This window comes from Bombus vosnesenskii, unplaced genomic scaffold (assembly GCF_011952255.1).
Source record: "Bombus vosnesenskii isolate JDL3184/JDL3185 unplaced genomic scaffold, Bvos_JDL3184-5_v1.1 scf7180000013298, whole genome shotgun sequence".
Taxonomy (NCBI): Eukaryota; Metazoa; Arthropoda; class Insecta; order Hymenoptera; family Apidae; genus Bombus; species Bombus vosnesenskii.
The window spans coordinates 805,944-828,139 of NW_022882948.1; the positions used below are offsets into that span (position 1 = coordinate 805,944).

General features: G+C 37.3%; 1 protein-coding gene across 2 annotated transcripts in view; it reads left to right on the forward strand.

Moving 5' to 3' along the window:
- Positions 1 to 22,196, forward strand: part of LOC117233711 (protein tyrosine phosphatase type IVA 1) — an 86,898-nt gene that overhangs the window by 54,343 nt on the left and 10,359 nt on the right. The window contains exon 1 of one of the 2 annotated variants that reach the window (XM_033494264.1): positions 9,264 to 9,816. The exons of the other annotated variant lie outside the window; for it this stretch is intronic. The gene's annotated coding sequence lies outside the window, so the exon portion shown is untranslated. Of the gene's footprint in view, positions 1 to 9,263; positions 9,817 to 22,196 lie in introns of those variants that run through there. 2 annotated transcript variants of the gene reach the window in all.

Genomic DNA, 22,196 nt, shown 5'->3' on the forward strand with positions numbered 1-22,196 from the left:
TTTCCATCGGCTTCGTGGAAAAACTACGGTCACCGGGGCGCATCCATTCGGCAACCCTGACCTTTGTTCGCGTCGAGAGCGAGAAAATTACGCGAGGAAGCATGGTAATTCACGTGTCGCCTTCTGTTTTAACGTTCGGGTTGCTTCGGGTTTCTCGTTCGGCGGGTTTCAGCCTCTCGTTTCGCTGGCGTTGGTAATTTTACGCCGCGACACGCGTATTCACCTTCGCGCGATCAGCTGTTTCTCGCTCTGTCGTGTCAATCGCGTGCCACAGCGATTACGTTCGCGCTGAATGATCGTCGTTTCTCGATCGTCCAGACATTTTTCAATTGCCAATGCTGTAATACGATACGTAAGTGTTTGAACGGTTTACGCGTATCGTTTTATCCGTTTTTATAAATGTTCGTCAAAGCCAACCGTTATTAAAATCTCGGTTTAACGAAGAAACGATCGTTGGAATGGGAAACGAATCGCTACGAAGCATACACGGAGGGGGCTGTTAGAGCGAAAGGTTTTATAACGAGCGAATCGTACAGTGAACGAGTTTTATCGGTAAAATAAAGGTTTACTCGGAGTTGGGACTGTTCGATGTTTTCGATATTTTACAATTTTTATTGTAAAATCGAAATTTCATATAAGAATATCGTTCGAGATTAATTTTCCAAGCTGTAAACAATTTAGAGATACGATGGCAGCTACGGAGGTCGATGAATTTGTTAACAAACCTTTCTCTTTATTTTTTTTTTTTTTTTATTTATTTGTCGGAGATGAATGGAAAACCGGAGCCTTCCCTTTGCAATTTTGGTATTTTATTTTATTTTATTTAATTTTGAGCCTTCCTTTTGCGATTTTATCATAGCTGTAATTAAGCAATTGTTGTCATTTGTAATTGTTCGATATTTGTGATAGCGAAAGTGGGTTCGAGGTGACAACTGGACGCCGGAACGTAGCTACGGTCACGGGATAAACGTTTTGCCTGACGAAGGTGTGGATCGGTTGTATCGTTCTCCCTAGAAATCACATAGAATTGTACTATGGAGATGTCGATATAATGGGACACGCGTTGTATTAGGAATCAAACTCCAGACAGAAACTGCCTAGCAACGGCGTTTGGATCTTTCTCGATGCTTCCAAAGAGTATACAACAAACTTTTGGCAGAAATTGCCTAGCAACGACGATTGGAACCTTCTCGATGCCTCCAGCGAGCATATAACAAACAAATACAGTCGTATAGCGAAAAAGATTTTCATCGGATATTCATTCGTGTGATCGCCTTGGAAAGTGATACATCGAGCAGTTTACCGAGTGTCTCAGCAATCGTATTTTTGTGTTTAAAATTATTCTACGCATAGAAAAGAGTTATCCCATTGACCGTGGATTCGTTTGAACCCAGGAACATCGTTAATAGTGTTAATTAAATTCATTATTCGAAAGACCTATTAATCGTTAATCTCATTATTCGTTAAATGTATTATTCGTAAAACATATTATTCGTTACTCTTATTATTCGTTAAACTTATTACTCTTTAATCTAATCATTAGTTAAACTTATCGTTTGTTAATCTTATCATTCATTAAACTCGATATTCGTAATATTTTGTAAAATCTTGTATATTCGCGTAAATATAATCTCTGTCACGTAAAACGATGGCTAACTCAAACGAAGAATCGTTACGCGCCTTAAATTCTAATGTTAACCCGACATATTTATTAAAATTACAATCAATTCTCGCGTTGAGAATCTCTTTATTTCATTCGACAGTTTTTCAGATTCTACCATCGTTCGCATGCTATGCTCATACGCGTTGTAAGCATGCAACATGTAACGTGGATTTCGTGCAGCAATTCGAGAACAATACGAGCGGATTAGGTACAACAGATGTTTGCTTTTTTCGAGATTATGTTATTTACTTTCGAATAAAAGAAAAGGACAATTTTCCGTTCCGTTTATTACGTTATATTATATATGTATTGAAGAGGTCGACAAATTATTTAAATGGTAAATTATATTTTGTCGTAATGATTTTTGCTTAACGATTTTACATATTGTTTATAGAAAAGATCGAATTAAAAGTATACAAAAATATCGGTAAAATTAAAAATATTAAAAACGACTAAAGATAAATAACACGGCTTGAACGTGAAATCAAAAATTCATAATGCATTTTTTCGGCTTTGTTTTCGAGAAAATCGACTTTGAATTTTCGCTCGGTACGCGTGCACTTCATCGCGTCTCGTTATAACGATGGAAAAATTAAAAAAAGATTTAAAAATTTAAAAAAATAACGTCAATCGAGACAACGATCTACAGTGAGATCCGTTATAACGAGACGCGATAAAGTGCACGCGTACCGACCGAAAATTCAAAGTCGATTTTCTCGAAAACGAAGCCTCGAACGAAAAATTTTTATTCTATATTTTCGACTTCTTTTTTCGCGTAGAATCACCCCCTTTCCGTTTGTACCACCAATTACCAACCACCCTGTGTATTTAATTGTTTACTCAGTGTTGTAATCATTCAATCATCCCATTATCTTAACCGAAATAGGGGATGGTCTGATCCGAGGCGTGGATCATCGTATCGTAACGAGAATTTACGACTCTCGTTGGCGCGTTATACTGCGAACACGTTTCCCCGCGAAGCGATCGAACAACTAGAATCTATTTTAAGAATTGGTAGATATTTAAGAAAAATTATAATCTATTATTCGAACAATTATATCCTAATATTATTAAATTATCGATTCCATCGCGTCGCATTTATTGCACAGAAGACTTCACGAATTTATTTTCAGAAGCATTTCAGGCAATCGTATCCTTACGTCTAGCTGTTTTCGAACGTAAAAGAAGTTTCATAAAATCCAATTTTCCTTCGAAATACTCGGCTCTACTATTTTCAAATGCTTTCGTTACGAATAATAGTAAGCTTCGTAACGATCGATCCTCTTTTCCCACAGCATACAAAAAATAATGATCTTCATTGCGATTAGAGTTGCGAGTTATCCCACAGGCGAACGACCAAGCTATACTATGTATGCATAAGTAGTTGAATCGATCTGCATCGGAATGGCGTGGCTCTATTGAAAAGTTTGTAGAAAGTGAAAGTCCCCCGCGGATATTCGTAAATTTCCTGCATCTGAATTTCCACCAGCTCTGGTTATCCACGCGTATGATTGAAATTGAAATATATCTTGCTCGTTGGAATTCCATTGCATCGAATATCGCTTGATTCCAGGCATACACACGTGCACAGTATGAACACTCGATGTCTTTTCAAGGTGAAGCCTTCCATCCGTACGTCTCAAGATTCTCCAATTGTGTTCCAATTATCCATTCGATCGAATTTGAATAAGCGCTGATCGACAGAGACGAATACGCATCGCGATCTCCTTCGCTCTTTGTTTCACCCAATTCCTTAGGTAAAATAAATAATCGAACGTTGTCGTCGATCGGACATCAACGCTGACAATTTTTGACGAGATTCTCGGTTAACGACATTCCTTTCGCTTTATCGTCCGATTTCTATCTTCATTCAGAATTATTTTATCTTCGAAAATTCCCCTAATTTGGCTCGCGTCTTCGCGAAAGATCCAAAAGAAATTTTTATTTGGGGGAAGGAAGCAAAGTTGCTCCGCTCCGTTCGTCTTATCTAACGATAAGAACACCGGCGCGAATCCAAATGATTTGCGATCGCGATACGAGTCGCCGTTCTGTCGATTCGTGCGTTTTATCGCAGCTGAATCGTCGTAGGATCGAATCGTTCAACGAAATTTCGGCTTATCGAGTCGCGCTGTGGCAGGCTAATTACGCGTAACATCACAAGTGCAGAGATGACGATAACGTCGACGGTGGATTTATCGTTTTATCTCTCGGATTCCCTCGGTCGAGGGGAATCACGGCCGGTTGAAAACTTTTCGTCACGTTGCACGGTGTTTCGATTACCCGCGGATTTTGTTGGCTGAACGAGAAAAAAAAGCTATTCTCCTCTTTCTTTATATTTGTCGAAACGAAACGGTGTTCTGGAAAATTGGACGTATCCACGTACATGTCGTATGGCTTGCCTGTAGAACGCGGAAGATTATCGCTACTTAGCGCGAAGCTGTCTTATCTTTCGTACGTTTCCCTGTCGAACGATCGTCGACCAATGATGTAAATATGGTTTCTGTTTGTTCTATAATATTTGACAAATAAAGACGAACAGATCGCTTATGTCACTACAATAGAAAACCACATATTAGCCCAGTACTCTTCAGTTATGTATCTTTGGTACGTTGCACACTTCTTTTTAGTTATCTTTGCAAGTGACGGCGCGCACTTTTAACATTCGACATCTTCTCGTTCCTTCGTCGAACGATTAAGGAAAAACGTGCTTGCTATTTACAAACATAGCGCGTACATTTTGCGACCGAGACGCTGCGTTGTAATTATATTAATTATAAATTATAAATAAATTTGCGCATCTTGCAATGAAACGAAACGACGCTATCAAGAAAGGTATCGATATTATCTCGAATTTAGACATTCGGTGTTTAAATCGTTAAACACTGATCCGTCTATTGAGATTGTCTTTTATCTGCCTCCAAGCTGAACGACTTTTTAACCGTTTCAGCACCACGCAGCGCGACCACGCTGTTTGCATACTGTGGCGAACTGTGCGTTATGTTTCATCACGATAGTCGATTCGCAACGCGCTCGGTTCCGAATGTGGCTCGTCGCCAGTCGTATCAGAGTTTCCTCTCGTAATTACTTCTTTTTTCAAATAATCGTAAATATCTTATGCACTCGCATAAACGAAAAAAAGAGCAGCGCGATCGTTATTTCTCGGAAATAAATGAACGAAACGCTATCGTGCTGCGTGACACGATCTGACACGAATTCTTAAAAACCCCTGCCACTGAAACGGTTAAATTCGTGAAAAATGTTATTTCTGCGACATTATCATAGTAGTTATCTATATCGAAATAAAGTAAATTCATTTTTACTATAACATTTTCGAAGAGAATGTAATATTGTACTTGTAACATGGGTTTTTCCCATGTTTCACCTTGATAAGCAATAATTGCTTAAGTACGCTACTTGAGGAACCGTTTCGGGTCGAAAAATATTTACAGCAATTCAGGGCCTTTCAGAAAAATGAGAGGTTCAATTTTAGAAGGGTTCCTTAGGATTATTACGAGCCCTATTAAATATATTATTTTTGAAATATCCTGCTTCGTTCCGAACAATTAATTTTCCAATTTCTAAATCTCTACATACGAGGGAATTTTCCAATTTCTAAATCCCTATAAACGAGGGAATTTTCCACTATGATTATGACGGCAATTGTAAACATCTGAATAACTGTGAATTATTGCACACCGTAGATTATAACAAATATCTTGATTATCGCGTATATGTATGTGCATTTACATTGCAAACTTAAAATTGTACTTCCTCTGGCCATCGATAAATTACGACAGCTACGGGTGGTCATAGAAAGCTATCAAAAAAAAAAAATTGGGAAATATTTGCGCAAAACACACACAAATATAAATTAATACGTTCGAATTTCAAATCGTCCTTTCGAATCGCATCGCAAGCAACGTAAGCTCTAGATATCGATGAATCTGGCGAACAAATCCGACTCGCGGGGCTTAGTACACAATCCTGTCTCTGCATAATCGTGAACTGCCGCGTGTGGTCAAAATGCACAGCGAAATGGAATTACGGTGCACGTAGTGGAAAGTGTGGAACAAACGGTAGCGAGAAGATAAGGGTTCGTCGATCGTATGGCGATTTGTTCGAAAAGTCGACAGCTGTAAAACGCGATCTCTGGCGTGCGGCTTTTATGCTTTTATAACGCTTCGTCGTCGTTGAATTTCTTCGTCGATTGTTTGCTTTTCGCCGTGTCTCTCCTTCGTTTTTAATCCTTCTTTGATATCTTGGACGTGATTTTAGGACTATTCGTAGATAGGCGTTATACGTGCTATGTCGTTGTGGAATTATTTGATTCTCTGCGCTTTACGCGAAGAGATTTTGTAGAGAGGGAAAAAGAAATGAACGATGAGATGGGAGAATCATTTCTTAACGATTAGACGATTATTAGTATGATAATATAAAGATGTAATACGAGAAATAGTACATGCAATGATATGTTGATAAATAATTATTATAATTCTCGCATACGTGAAGCTACTTGGTAACAGAATAAAGAAACGCGTAATACATACATCGAATCTAACATCGCGTTCATCTATCGATACTTCATACACTCTACAGGTATAAAATCAATAAAGGATCATTCATTCATCATCAAATAAAGGATTATTTATCAATATACGAAGACATTAAACTCTTCGAGTATATGGAGAAGAATTTCAATGAATAGGAAATAAACAGTTTGTTTATCGTTATGTAAAATGGATATGCTTCTAAGACGTTCAGGAAATTCAGTAAACGAATTGTCTAAATAAAAATGTACATGCCAATTATCCCTGTTAATTAATCGGTCTTAAAAGATGAAATGAAAATAGAACGAATACGACAAAATATACTACGAAAGAACTACTATCTGTATATCGTACGCATCGATAAAAGGAATTTTGAGTTCTTGACATTTAAATGATCTTAACACATTTGCGTGCAACGTCCTACACGCCCGATGGTAGCAACTCCTCCGTCATGTTACCAGGTATATTTAATATTTACGACTAGCACGACTGCGCCTGTCGCGTTCCTGTTTCCATCTGAATTAGCAGAGATGCACGTGACATTATTTATGAATTGGAAACTATCGCTAATAAATTATATCCAATCACAGGAAATCGTATATTTCGGTGTCAACCGACGCGTCACCAGGCGATTAGGACACGGCGCGAGTCGTTCTATTTCAAGTGGAGCAGCTTGCTTAGAATTGTCGCGTCGTCATTGCGAATTTCGTCGGTTCGCGGAAGTACGGAAAAATTTAAGAGGCACGAGTCGAGCGCGCAAAACGTTCATTTCATTGAAAAACAGGCTCATGGAAAATTTGCGTACAGTGTAGAAACTAAACTAAACGATTTTAAGGGTTTAGCTTGCAGTTAATATCCGTGTAGCTCGTTTTTTGCTTCAAATATTCCCGATAATCTTATCTGATCTTTTAATTAGTTTAGTTAGTTTTAATAAATACAAAAATAAAAATTGCCCTTGTTTAATCATGGAAGAATTGTTCTTGAAGACGTAAAAACTTGCTCTTAAAGACATAAAAGGTGAAGCAAGAGTTTCTGCGATAATAAAATGTTGATAGTTCAAATAACGTTTCATTATGACACAGCAATTAAATACTCTCGATAGTATTTATTAAGTGATTTCTGTCATTATCAATGTCAAAAGCATCGAGTGTCGCAGACAATCGCTTATTTACTCCATTATCTTGTAGAGCGCAGAGCGTAGACGATCAACGTACAGCCTTGTTCGTTCTTGAGTTCCTCTTTTATCTATCGCTCCGCGACAAATGTCCTGTCCTGTGATCTTTCGTGCGATCAATCGTACATCGAGCATATCGCACGTGCCTTTTGTTCGACGATTTTTCTTGCCATTTTCGGTCAAATAAACCTACCGGAATATTAAATATAAGATAACATTTAAAGCGGAAAGACGAATTATTCTATCGATTCTCTGTTTTGAAATTTTTTACTCTCCGTTCTGAATTCCCATCCATTAAGTTCATTTCATCGGTCGAAATGCAGATTCTTAATTAATCGATTAATCTACTATATGTAAATTGTAACTTTTAGTGGAATTAAATGGAGAATCGTTCCTGGTCGTTGAACATTAATCAACAATTTTGTAGTAGAAACTTTTGTAATGGAATTTAAATAACGAGGCTAAAAATGATTAAATGCTGACAGTAATTATTTAAAATATTTAAGAAGAGCTCGATTTTTTAGAAATACGTTAAATTTCAAGATAAGTAAAAGCAGAATGACAAAATTAAATATAAAATGGCATATAACTTATCGAAATATAAATATCTCTATTGAACAAAGGTTGCACGTTTGCTTAATATTTTTCAAATGGTTTGAGCAATCAAATTGAATTGTTATTAGTTTCGATATATGTATATGTATAATTTTAATCGCCTAGATATATTATCGATACATGAGGCTCCGATCTTAATCCGGTAATGTGAACAGTTAAGTTGAAGTAGATTATATCGGTTAGAATAAATATTCTCGGGACGTACCGTCGCCAATGAATTCTAATAGAGTCGGTACCTATAGCATACGTACGTAATAATTTATATTAGATTTAATGCTTAAACGTCTTTTAATTCAGTAAATATGATTGCAGATAGATAAAAGAGAAATAAACAGGGGTTTGTTTGTTTTATACATGAAGCGTCTTAATTTAAGTTTCTTTAAGTAAATAATACCTAAATAATTGCGACATTTACTTCATCTTATATTTATTTATTTCTCAAATATCACTTTGTCGAAGAAGTTGCTACGAAATTTATAAAATGTGCCAACTATTTACCTTCTAATTATTTCGTTATGTATTACGTCACCTTCCTACAAATCTAAATTTTCATTTTTGCTGCATTTTTAAATCGTTAAATCGCCAAAGCGTTCCTGTATCTAGAAAACGTACGAAAGTGTTTCTTAATGGATACAATTATCGAAAGAATCGTATTCAATCAGCGAAACAATAAACTGCCATATATTACAAGATGATGCAATGTCGGATCTCTTACTGCAAATCAAAGGAAAGATTCACACGTACAAGCACGCCTTTTATCTATAGGTGAAATCTTCGTGACATTTGTATGTCGACATTCTCAGTTATTCCATTGTTTGAGAGATAATTTCAACCGCGTGTGCCTTGCAGTTTTCTGTAATAACCATAATGGCGCCAAATAAACCATTGTCTCGTTTAAATTCGTTTTATGACGTAAGGTTTGTTACATAGAAAAAAGAAAGCGCTGTATTATACTTCGAATACTCGATGTACTTTCGCGTATTGCGCGCATTCTGTGCGTATTTGCATCTTCTAACAATAACAATAAATAATATCGAGCGAAGTTGACACTACAGGTAGTTTTTATTGTTCACGATCACGCTTCGTTCCGACAACCACTTCTCCGGGGAATGACGTCACGGAGGAATGCAGCATCGTGATTGGTCGATCAGCTTGAAGCGTCACGGTCGCGTCGGTGGGGAAAAGAGCGCGCGCGACGAATTAAAGAGTGGGGCGTCTGCATGAGGAGGGCAGAGCTGTCTCGGCACTGTGCTATTTTCATCGGCGCGCTACTGCTGGCCCAGATTCGATTCGACCGTCTCGACGTGAACATCCGAGTTCTCCGTGAGTTCGCAGGGCCTCCCGGTTCTCTTGTATCATCGTTTACGACTATCTACCAAACATCCAGTTAATAAATCCAATAGTTATTCGTCTTGCCGCTGGTTGACCACGTTGGCCAACCTCTTACGCGTAAATCTTAAAATCTCAAGATCAGTTAAGTGATTGCAAGCCATGTACATATACGTGTGTGTATATATATACATATAGTAATACATATCTCGTGAAGTTGGTGGAAGTTCATCGAACGTATTATATTCGCTGGAGTGAGAGAGAGAAAGGCGTGTTTTTACGACCTGTTCCTACTACGGAATTATTGCGAGGTGAAATCGTGTACAACACGTAGTGTGCATTACACAGTGTGTATAAGATGTGACTACCGGCGTGCATCTTCACGCTGTTTTATCGAACCCACAACCGTGCAACGTGCAAAGCCGCGTCTCACAGTACTGGGATACAATTGTTCACCGTGATCAGGCTTGTTGTTAGATGACATTAAGGTACGTTTCTCTTGGTTACACTTTTTCTTTCGTTTTCCGATGCCAGAAATGTCACGTGGTCAGATATCTCCGTCGAATTATGTATAGTCGATACGGAAAGAGCGAGTGTTCGTATGAAAATAAAATCCTATGATTTTACAATGGGAACGTGTTTCGCTTTTTTTCTATTTTTATAAAGAAAACGTAATACGTTAAAAACTGAAGGGCAATTCTACCGAAAATACATGCATCTGTCGTTTAGCTAGACGTATCGTTAGAACGTATTTATCGTCGCTGCAAGTAAAGCTTAAAGGAAAAACACGATTTGATTAACCATTCGTTTCTTGGAACTTTTTTAGTTCAAACAAAAGTTTCCCGAGAACTCGACTTTCCTTATTTATCAATTAATTAGTTAATAATTTGTCGAAATACGCCTGTCGTACTAACTAAATCGTAGAAGAAGAAAACGAGGTACTTGATAATTTTCTGCTTCCAATATTCTCGTTCCAGCGTAAGTTTCTTGAAAGCTCGATTTTCCTCAAATTGTATCACGCTTTTACGTAGTAAATGATGTACATATTCGATGGCTCATTCACGGCTCGTAAACGGCAAACAGGTCGCACGCATTCCTTGGCATTGCGAGCGCTCATTAGCGTAAGCGTTGGCAAGCGACGATTATTAAGCGATCTGTGTGTAAATGCAAATACATTACAACATAAAGTCAATTCCGTCACGCGACTTTTTCCTCTTCTGGCGTACTACGTCTAACGAATGATCGGACGAGTGAACGTAATTCATTGCAACTTTTAGTGGCTCTGTTTCAAATCGCGCTCGATATTATCTATATATCGAAAGAATTTCAAAAGTTCGCGCCGTTTAACTTACGCGACCAAGTCAGTATTGTTATAGGAAATGATCGTTTTGCTTGTGTCACTTTCACGTTTAAAGGAATCACAGGAACAGCGTAAAATTATTTCAAGGTAGAAGGTATCTTTCTTTTGAAATATATGCGGTTTCTTTGAAATAGATGTTCGTTTCTATCTTATTTTATATTTTACGCTGTTCCTTTATGTTAAATTTATGAAAATAAGCATTACCTTTTACCATATCGAACGCTAATTTCTGTACCCGGACAATGCGAATTTAATAACATTATAAAAGGTGGGATTAATCAATTTGGCTTTCGAGGGGCTCGTTTATCGATCGATCGGGCCACGAATTAGTCCAGCATCGAAGCACAATCGTTCCGAGGCGGCATTTCTACTATTTTTATCGACAAGTTTTTCTCTAGGCACGTTGAACTTACGCGTGACCCGTAAAGGCTCGCTAGTTTCATACGTATCGTTTCAGAAATATGGACGTAGAATTGGATTTCCAAACTTGTTTGAAAGAATCTGAGAATCTTACGATATATACGAAATAATTGAAACGTATTAACGGCAATTTTTATGGATATTAACGCGATCGGAAATTCCGAAGATGTTAGATCATTGCGAGTTGCGAAGCTGTTTCGCGATTTTTTCTATCGATAGTGAAATATAGTGCAGCTAAGAATGCTGGGAAAGATAGCATTACAAAATATACAGATATTTCATAAACGGGAAAATTTTCGATAAAAGAATTACAGACTATTCGTTTATAATAAACAATTATTAGATTTTCATGCAATTTGATATGGGGAATCGTTCGTGCGTTTTCAACGGTTTTTGCATCTCTGTGCGAACAATAAAAAATATAAAATTGCTTGGTAATTATTTAAGTTTTTTAATCTATCAGTCTACTATACCGAATGCCAAAACCGTCATTACTTTCAATAGCTAAAATCTCAAATCGTGTTCTACGTAAGTAACCCTTTATCAGATTTTATTCGTCGGTATTAATAACTTGAAGGTCGGGTTGGTGAGAGTTTAGATCACGTTTTATGCAAATTTACAGAGAATGTGTTTTCCCTTATTAAACGAATCTCTCTCGAATTTGAGCAGAAGGCTAATTTAGATCAGGCTCTGTTGAAACTTGGGTAAAATGTTTTCGAAATGGGTCAATGCTTTCGTAAATGTTAGAAGTTTTGCTTTTACTTTTAACGTATCCGCTGCGAAGTTTCGACGTGACGGCGGCCATCCGATCAACGCGAAAAGTAAACGTTTCTTGTTATTATCGAGCTTGTTATACCGATCGAATTACGTGTTTATTTGTTCGCGTATGTTACAAGCAAGCCATCTATAAGGTATTATCTACACTCTACACGATTAAATTGCCTTACGCAACTCCCCGACGACGGTCTGTTGCATGTGTGTGTTCCTGTTTAAATCTTACGTGCTTTCCGATGATATTCTACAGATATATAGATATTATCAAAAACATTTTCGAACGAAATACATTGAGATTTGAACCGCGAGGGTCTCAGGAATTCGACAACCTGAAACAGAATTTCAGAGAACACGAGAATTTCAACAGATTTCACACTACGACAAGTTGTTCATTTTTTACAACTTGGAAACTCGAAAACCCGAGACTCGACGAATTTAGAAACCCGAAAAGGACGAAACGTCGCGACGTAAACTTCTTTCTTGGTTTACAAGCAACATTATAGTCGAGTAAGAAATTTATGTTTAAAAACACCATTTACGTTCGGAACTGGCTCCTCGTTTTTCGCTTCTTTTTTATTTATTTTTTTTTTCTCTTTTATTTCTTTTCGACACGCATACGAGAGAAATTAGTAAATCGCTGATGAAGGATATATTCTTGGAAACGGTGGATAAATGTATTGAATTTCATAGATAACGCGCACTTGGAAGGGATTAGACGCTCCATTATTGAAAATACGACTTGAGCGAACACATCCGAAGCGAGGAACGTACTCCGTTTTCTCGTATCGATGGTTTCATAGCGTTTGCAACTCTTTTTTTAAATGCTTGTTCGCGTCATAAGGCGCTCATAACCACCTTTTTTGCTATATAAACGTGCGTTTGCATCACGTAAGCTTGTAAAGAATATCGATTCCCTTTAATCTTTGCTTTCTCTTCTTCTTTCTCTTCTTCCCGCTAACTGGCGAGGCAAGCAAATGTTTTTTATAAATAAACCTCAGTATTTTAGAAGCATATTATAATAATAGCAATTAATAATAAAATTTACGATAATAAAAGTTTTATAATAACGGTATCGTATAGATCGTATTATTACTTTGATGTTGTTACGATCGCTTCAAAATTAACTTACAGTGCGATGTTGTCGAGTTACGAGCGACTACAATAGTAAACTGATTAGCTTTAAGGTATATAATTTTGATTCGTATTCTATATCTTGCGCGATAAGCGTATCGACAGCGTTAATCGCAGAATATGAATTGAAATTGAATACTCTAAAATTAAATAAGTTTACGCGAACTCTTGTGGCCGACCTTACGACCCGACGATACCAATTCAGGGTTAATGTCTCGAATATTTAATCTCCCTGAATAACATACATGTATCTTGATATTCTTTATTTCAATTCGCTCGTAGTATTCGTCTATTTTTCCAGATATTCGCGTATTCCTTGGTAATTAATATCTTGTAACCTGGCAATTAGATTAAATTGTTGGTGGTTTTCCAGCTCTATTTGAATTTCAATCTATTCGGAGATTGGCGAAGAGATTGAATAAGACGTGCATATTTGTTTTTTTTTTTAATGAAATTCGAGTCTTATTTATTTGTAGTTGAACGTCGTACACATGTCGAAAGTCTATTATCTAAATTCGACGAGATTACGTAATCGCGAATGACGATTTCCATGAAATTAGCATAAAATATTTGAATTGAATGTAATTAGCAGAGAGACTATGACTAGATCGGAGAGCGTGCAATCGATGGCACGTACTTGACAAGCGCGTGTGCAAGTGCAAGAGTAGACTGGCGAAAAGCTAGAAATATTTCGACACGGATTTCAATTTCGCCAGGGAAGAAGAATTTTCATTTCAAAGCGGAACATACAGTTACGTTATTTAGACTGCAGTGTAGCACGAATGACGTCACAGGAGGGACTCTAATCACGTTACACAATTAAATTCTTTGCTCTGTCGCGTTTTCCACGGAATTTCGTCCAAACAAGGAATACGCGGCTTGTCACAATCGTGTGACTCAGCCAGACTGCACGTAAGAAGGATAGAGAAATTATCTTGTCACATAGGCTTCATAAAGATAAGTATAATAAAAGAATCGTGCAACGTCCAATGTCACTCGAATTTCTCGCAAGTTCTAATTAAACTAGGAAAAAGATATTCCTTTGAATTATACATCACGGATCAGATGCTAGATCCGCGGCAGGAGAATTTTATTAAATCGTTTGCTCGTAAATTAATCCCATCTGGTAAGCCGTAAATTATCCCTTTCGTTCGTTTATTCGTTTACCGTTGAATTTTATTATATCGCTCGAATTCTACGATTTGCCTGCGAATTTTCTGCGTTTCGAGATATCCACCGTTTCCAAGAGGGAAATAAAAGGGAAGGAAGAATCGAAAAAGCATTATACAATGTTAAAACGACATGGCGTAAAATCCAATTACATTAAAGGCTCCTTGTACAGAGCCGCGTTCAGTGCATCTCGGGGCGGAAACGACGAGGCCACCTTGAAGCAACAGACCGAGAACACACTCGGTTACGTAGAAATTAGAGCTGTTACTATGCGACTTGTTGGGCACTCGGGTACTCGGCAAGTGGCTGGCAGAGTAAAAGAAATGAACGTGTATCCTAGATGCATTTTTTTAGTCGGACATTTACAATGTAAAGCGTCACATCTGTCAATTGCTGTGTAAAAGGTACAACCGTTAAACGAGCGATTTAATTGAGCGTTAATTCGTTCGTATCGATCAAATGTTCAGACTTGAACAAATTAGCCAAGTGGCGCGCGAATAATTCTGACGATGGTGTTACGGTCAAATCTCGCGTTATTCGTATCATCGAGTTTGATTGTACTAAAGAAGGTAGACATAGTTGGAAGACGTTGAGATTTCTAACTCGGATCATTCGAAGAGATTAGACGAAGCTGATCCGTAAAAAGAAAATTGCACAGATTTAACGGACTAAGAAAAGCGACTACAGTCGCGTAACTTAGATTCTAGCAGTTTACCGACAGTAATCCGATGACCTAATCAGACCTAGTGATCTAGTGGTCGAGTAAAGGTGCCAAGGAGAAAGTAGTTGAAAATAGTTGGAAAGAAACAGTTATACAACAAATAGCTGCCATTCCTAACGGTGAAGAAATGTCGTTAGAAATATACAGGGTGTCGCTGAACTGGCGGTACAAGTGGAAAGGAGGCGAGTCTGCGTGAGAAGATAAATGGAAAATCTAGAGTGGAATTTGTCCTATTGTCGTCGAGGAAACAGGGTTTAAAAATTCGCGCAACATACTCGAATTTGGCTAATTATACCGGGGCTACTATTTTATATTTTCCGCGGATTAATCGTTTGATTTCTCGTATTTTATTGTATAGAATTTTTATGAAAATTATCCACCGGTTTCACCTAAGAGGCTACCATCAAAGAAAATCGCACTCACGCGTATCGTGAATGGCATTCCATTTCAAAATATATCTTCCTTGTTTCAGGATTCGATAAAATCAGACAAATGTAATTTAAACGTGGTAATTAGGCGATAAAACTTTAATATTAAAGGAGAAAAATAGAAAAATTGTTTGCCACGATTGTTTACACGACGATATTAAAATAGAGATCAGAGTAAGATTTCCATCGTGATAACATTTAACAGCTAATAATATACAGGGTGGTTGGTAACTGGTGGTACAAGCGGAAAGGGGACGATTCTACGCGAAAAAAGAAGTCGAAAATATAGAATAACAATTTTTCGTTCGAGGCTTTGTTTTCGAGAAAATCGACTTTGAATTTTCGGTCGGTACGCGTGCACTTTATCACGTCTCGTTATAACGGATCTCACTGTAGATCGTTGTCTCGATTGACGTTATTGTTTTAAATTTTTTAATTTTTTTTTTAATTTTTCCATCGTTATAACGAGACGCGATGAAGTGCACGCGTACCGAGCGAAAATTCAAAGACGATTTTCTCGAAAACAAAGCCCCAAACGAAAAATTTTTATTCTATATTTTCGACTTCTTTTTTCGCGTAGAATCACCCCCTTCCCGCTTATACCACCAGTTACCAACCACCCTATATTTCTTATTTTCACTTTAATGCGATATTATTGAGCAGTAAAATTCTTCTGCGTGTAAACGCGGATAAAGCAATTTTCCCTAGAGTTTGTTTGCGACTGACAATTTTTAGCAGTTCGTTGATAAATATTTCTGGGCAACCGCATCGTATGGAATATATTAGCTTGTCCGAAAAGTGTCCTTCTTTCGCAAACGTGTTTCTTACTACAATGCACCGTCGTACAAACGTGAAACCAAGTTTGTGAAATGTCTCGGTGTTTATCAAAACAAAATGGATCGTACGTAATTCGACAAAACGATATAAAACATTGTGCGTCTATTATTTCCTAGTAAAACGAAAGAAACCTTTTGGACAACCTAATAAATGAAAAATATATGAAAACAAGATTACTCTCATAAATGAACGTCACAAGTCCGAAGAAATGGAAAGTTTGGTGAAATCCTTTCCTTTCGATATATCTTTACACGTTTTCTTAGAATCTGTCATTTTAATCGATGGCACGCGGATACCGCGTGGTCTTGGAAACTTTATAAATCGTGGTGAAAATATTGCCACTCGATCGATCAATTCAGATTCCTCGAATTATCTACTACCGCAAACTGGTTCGCGTAGTTTCTCGTTCGCTTCCGGACATGTCCGATGACATAATTTCTCAGTTGCAGAACCGCCGAACAACTTCTATCGACGATCAAACGTGCTAGAATTACGTAACTGTTGCTTAGACGGAGATTCTTATCGCTGGAATCGTTCGTGCGAGCTTTTTCTTTGGTTTGCGAGGTTCCATTCGAATTGTATCGACTTTGCGAAAAAACGACAACCATTTGAATAATTATTCAGCGAAGTTCAGCGAAGTTCGGTGGAAAAGAAAGAACAGAGTTTCGATTTCACTGTTTCGATTGTTATTTGCTTTTCAACGTTGTATTTCTGATCGTATCGTTCGCGTAAACAGATTCCGCATGTTCACGATTACCCGCCGAATATTTTTAATTAATCGATGAATAAGCGTACGTACAGAATATTTCGTTCGAAATGTATCGTTCGAGGATTGACAAATATTTAACAATATTTCAAAAATACACCAAGTAATACGAAACGGTATATTCGTGTCATAAAAAAAGAAGGAAAAAAGCTGATCGAGTAACGTTATTCTGGATCGATATCCGAACGAAATTCCGCTCTTTTTACAATAATTGTTAACCGTTTAGAAAAAACCGTGAAAACGTGTTTCGTATTTCACCTTGTACACTGACGTTCCACGAACGTTTGAAAATCCATCTGCCGTGAAAAATAAACCGTACGAAATACACGTGGCGTAATATTAAAAGCTGGCAATGTTTGACATTATAGAAATATTTATTACAAAAGTATCGGCGAGTTATTTCCTGAAAAAAGTCAGAAAGTGCAGAAAGAAGCGAGAAGAGAAAAAATGTTTCATCGCTGGTACGCTCAAAAGAGGCAATAAAGGTCAATGCAAATTCTCGTGCATCGGTTCAACGCTCTTCGTTCATGAATTTCCGCGAATACTTTAAAAGCGAATTTACGCGCGCGACAAAGAAGAGAAAGAGAAAGAGAGAGAGAGAGAGAGCGAAAAAAAGCGGTGGTAAAGAAATAACGGGGAGAATGAAACGAGAGGGCGAGAGAAGATCGTGCTTTTTATATTGTCACGCTAAAAATCTCGACTATCGTAGCCGGCTACAAAGGCGACAAAGCTCGCGACGGTCTTGGTATATTTATAAGTATCGAAGCACGAAGACGGGGGAAGATCGGTAAACACGTGCTTTCCGAATAAATATAGCGCGTTCCAAATGTCAGGATCATGTGCACCACGTTGAAATGCGAGTTCCCCCGGAACACGTCGCTGTTTTATCTTTCGAGAATATTGTAACTTTATCAGGTCTAATAATCGATTTCCGATAGATTAGGAAATTCCTGGAACGCGAATCGATTGATTGATTGAAGTTTCGCAAACATAATGCGGCGACAACCCTTCCTATGCGGGGAAATTATTGTTTTCCTCTCGGCGCCTTAACAATGTTCATCGTGAAAGCTCAATGACCAATGCTGTTGTTTCGAGCTTTCTGATAGAAAGAATCGCATCAATTTCTGGCGGGTAATTTCGAAATTACAATTTTTTAAAACGCACGCTTCCGACTGGAAAATTTCGCTATATCTTCGACGGTAAATATTTGGAAAGTCGCAGATTTGCCAAAATTAGAACGTTTCGATGAACACATTTGGTGCATAAAGTGTAGTTCGTACGTGCAACAAGTTTGCGAAGTGTAAGAGGCGCGGCAAGTTTGATCCGTACAAAGTTGAGAGATTACTCACGCTGTATGTAATTTTAAGCGCTGACCTCGTGTTGGGTTCAAGTTTCGGCGTTCTCGTATTTCGAGATATTTTTTAAGAAACGAAACCAGACACGCTGCGATATCGATTTTTCGGACATTTGCTTGGGTCGTTATGGAAAACGTAAAATATGCCATTCGTTTGCGATAACTTGCTCCAGATCTGTGAGATTTTGGGAAATCGGTGTCATATTACGGGACGGAAAAACAATTCAGCTTTCTAGTTGAAACGTGCGAAATTTAAGTTAGAAATATAGCTCTGCTTCTAAATTTGAATAATTTTGCCGATACGTTTCACGGTGTATTAAGAACAAATTAAATTGTGGAATAAATTCGATCGTAACAAAAGTGTCCCTAATATGCGTAATGAAAGTTCAAGGTTTTCTAATTTGATAAAAGTCGATCAGCCAAATCGAAAGATCAGACGGTAAGATACAAATTTCTAAGTTTATCGCCGTAATGATCTTCGAATTCGATCGATTCGATCGATTTTTTAATTCGTTGGTACATCGTCGACTCAATTACATTTACGTGAATGAATCAACTGTTCAAACAGATAAAGTTCACGCATATTTCGTACGTAATGAATAAAAGTATTTTTGGAATAGAGATTATATGTACTTTTATCAGCGAAATGACTCATCTCTGATAGATTTGTTCCAAGCTTTACTAGCAAGTGTTTCTAAGAATCTGTAATGACTCGGTACTTGATATATTTGTCGTCTGATTATATTCTATTTCTATCGCGTTGCTTAATATCGCTAGTATCTTTGCTTTATTTTTTCCCCAAGTTCTATCTCACTCGATGGTAATTAACGTTCTTTTAGAATTATCCTCGATTATCTTTCTTCTGAAACGAATATCGAAAACTGGAAAACTTAATTTCGCTTTTCTTGCTGTGATTGGCGTTCCACTCGATTCTAATCTTCGATCTTGCGGACTATCTTGATATAGGCGGCGAACTCGTTTATTTTTCGCGCAAGAGAAACGCTATAGAGTACAATGCATATCTTGAAAGAAAAAAAAAAAAGAGGGAAAGAGAAAAGTGGGGAAAGGCGCCGATAGACCGAGCACTCTGAGAGCTAATCTAACTCTGTTGTCAGGCTGGTGTCTGCTTCAACATTTTTACGATCGTCGTTCTCTCATCGAGCTTATCTGTGCGATCGCAAAGTTGAAACCGAAACCTCCAAGCCAACATTTTGTCAGCGTGCCGTGCATTTACGATTTTTTTGCAAGTCTAACGTAACGCTTACTCATGGTCACGACCACGGTTGCCCGATTCTTTCGTCTCGTTCCTTTCGTCTCGAAAAATACGCGTTTCGACGATATTCTGATCTCTTTGTTACGATTCTTACGTCGCTCTGCTATTAGGAATCTTAATAGGTACGAATATCGACGAATATTTTGCAGCTTATATCAGAGGAGAGTGATAATGGAGTAGCATTTACTTTTCTCATAAATAAACTGCAGAAACGTGTGCAAATTCGTGCTTCTACGAATGGATATAATTAAAGAAAATGAAACCTAGGACGGAGAATATGTCTTTACCTATTTTATTATAACGAGCACTATACTTGCCATGTTTTACATACTTCTGCAAAATTCATTTATCAACGTTATACGCTTCTTGTTTCTTTTTTTTTCTTCTTCTTCTTCTTCTTCTTCTTCTTTACACTCTCAAATCTCTCGTAAATGCATAAGAAGCTGCGTTCTAGTCGCGAGATGTTGTTCGCAACAGAAACATATTTTCTGCGCCAATAGAGCTATGGAAGCACAGTCGGTATCATCACATCCGCGTTTCAAATAATTCGCTCTCCCATTGAACCGGCAGAAAATTTCCTTTCCATAATAGACGATCGCTGTTTTCTTTCTTGTTGCCTGATAAACTCGCCGGCGATAGATGATACGCGCGATGACTCCTGACCCGCGATTTCTCTTGTCTCGCGTTTATTGTTACACGCTCTCGCGTACAGTAGACTCGCGCACCGGCTGCCATGTCGCGATAATTAACAATGAATTTCCTTGTTTAGCGTACGATCGAGAGCCGTTCTGCAACGGTGACTTTCTCGAACGAGAATCGGCGCAAAATTGTGGAAAGTCGCCCCGGGTTTCGTATCTCGTAGCAACAGGAAATTCGAATCGATGATCGTGCATCGGCGTTTTCTCCTCTGTAAAACAACGATTTTACAAGAAATTGTGAATTCGCGTTTTCTCTTCTTCTGCTTCTTTTTCTATTGGTATTTCGTGACTGGATCGTAGACATTTATTTGATCTACTAAATGTTACAGCGATTAGGTACTTTAAATATTCTATGGAATTTTTATATTTTTCAATTTTTTAATACAAATAAATGCGTAAAAATCCGCGATCTACTTGCGACAAAATCGACGTCCATACTTTCTTTTACCTTTTTCTTTTAAACATTTCCTTCTTAGATAACTTGACCGCTTTCGAGTATATTAAATATGTAATCTGGTCATTTTGTTGGTATTTGCTGTAATATCGTCGACGATACGTCGATAACACGAACAATCGGTTGTCATAATATTGTTTTATGAATATCGTCATGCTATTATGAATAATTGAGCTTGAAACGTTAGCGCTATTGCCATATTAATGAATATTATTCTGCGAAGCATTTTATTCTAATTTTACAATCAGTCTTGTCATCGTTTAAACGCATCAACAGGTAGATTCACCACAGAGTAGTCTTAGATAGTCCGACACGCAATATGTATAAAACTCAAACAGTAAACAATCATTTATTTGCTCCTTCATTCGCCAGTTTCCTCGAGTATTTTCAATTGCTAAATAGCCATTTAGATTATAAGGAAACGCGTGAACGTATGAATTTCGTAATTTTGTAAATTCATAGTATTCGCAACTTCAAAATATTCTAAACAAATTTCAATGATGCAACGTGTTAAAAATTTATTTAACTTTTGCCGTGAAAGTATCTAAGCGGAGGCTATATATTTGTTGCGAATATAATAAATATAAATATACAATTATAAATACGATTATAATTGTAATTATAATATATAACACAATTATATAATTGTAATTAAAATTGTAATGCCATTTTGATCTAACACGCAAAATAGGCGAAATTAATTTCTACAAATATCCAGTCTTGTTATAAATAAATAGTTAACGGGAAAACTACAATTATTACGTTGATTGTGAAATTACTATGAATAATAACGATGTTTGTGATCCAATCTTAACCGTGCAGAGTAAACGTTCATTGTTCTCTAAATTAATTTCGTCGGAAACAAAAGCCTGTTCGAAAGAGAAATTTTATTTCACATTTTCAAAAGAAATATCCTCCCTTTCGGTTCGCCGCTGTCCATTAAAACAGGGTGTCCTGAAATTGTCGCATAAAATTGCTCGTACGAATTCTATCGCAACTTTCATTTATAATAATGCTAATAACGTTGACTTTTTTTATAGCTAATTTCTTACGAATATATTATATTACACGAACTTTCCATTTATTCGTGTCATTGATTTCTAACTGAAACGTTAATTGGTCTTACGTGCCCAACAATACGACGAACGTTTTACGTTACATTTTCAAATATTTCTACACTTTATTTTTCTCTTTTACATTCTTAATGTAATTTATAATGCAATTTATATAATGCAACGAAATCAGGTTTTCTATATCTATTTTCTCAACTCGTTGTAGTAAAATAATCTCAAAATAGTCGGATAAAACTTTCTTTCAGGAGACCTCGCGAGTATTTTTCGTAAATTCTTTTCGACTGTAGGGTCTAATATGCAAAATAATTCCAACAACTACATTCGGTTTACTTCTATTCGTCGTGCGACAAATCGGTTTGCACCGGTAGAATTCGTAACAGTCAGGAATTGACATGACGCGCAAACATCG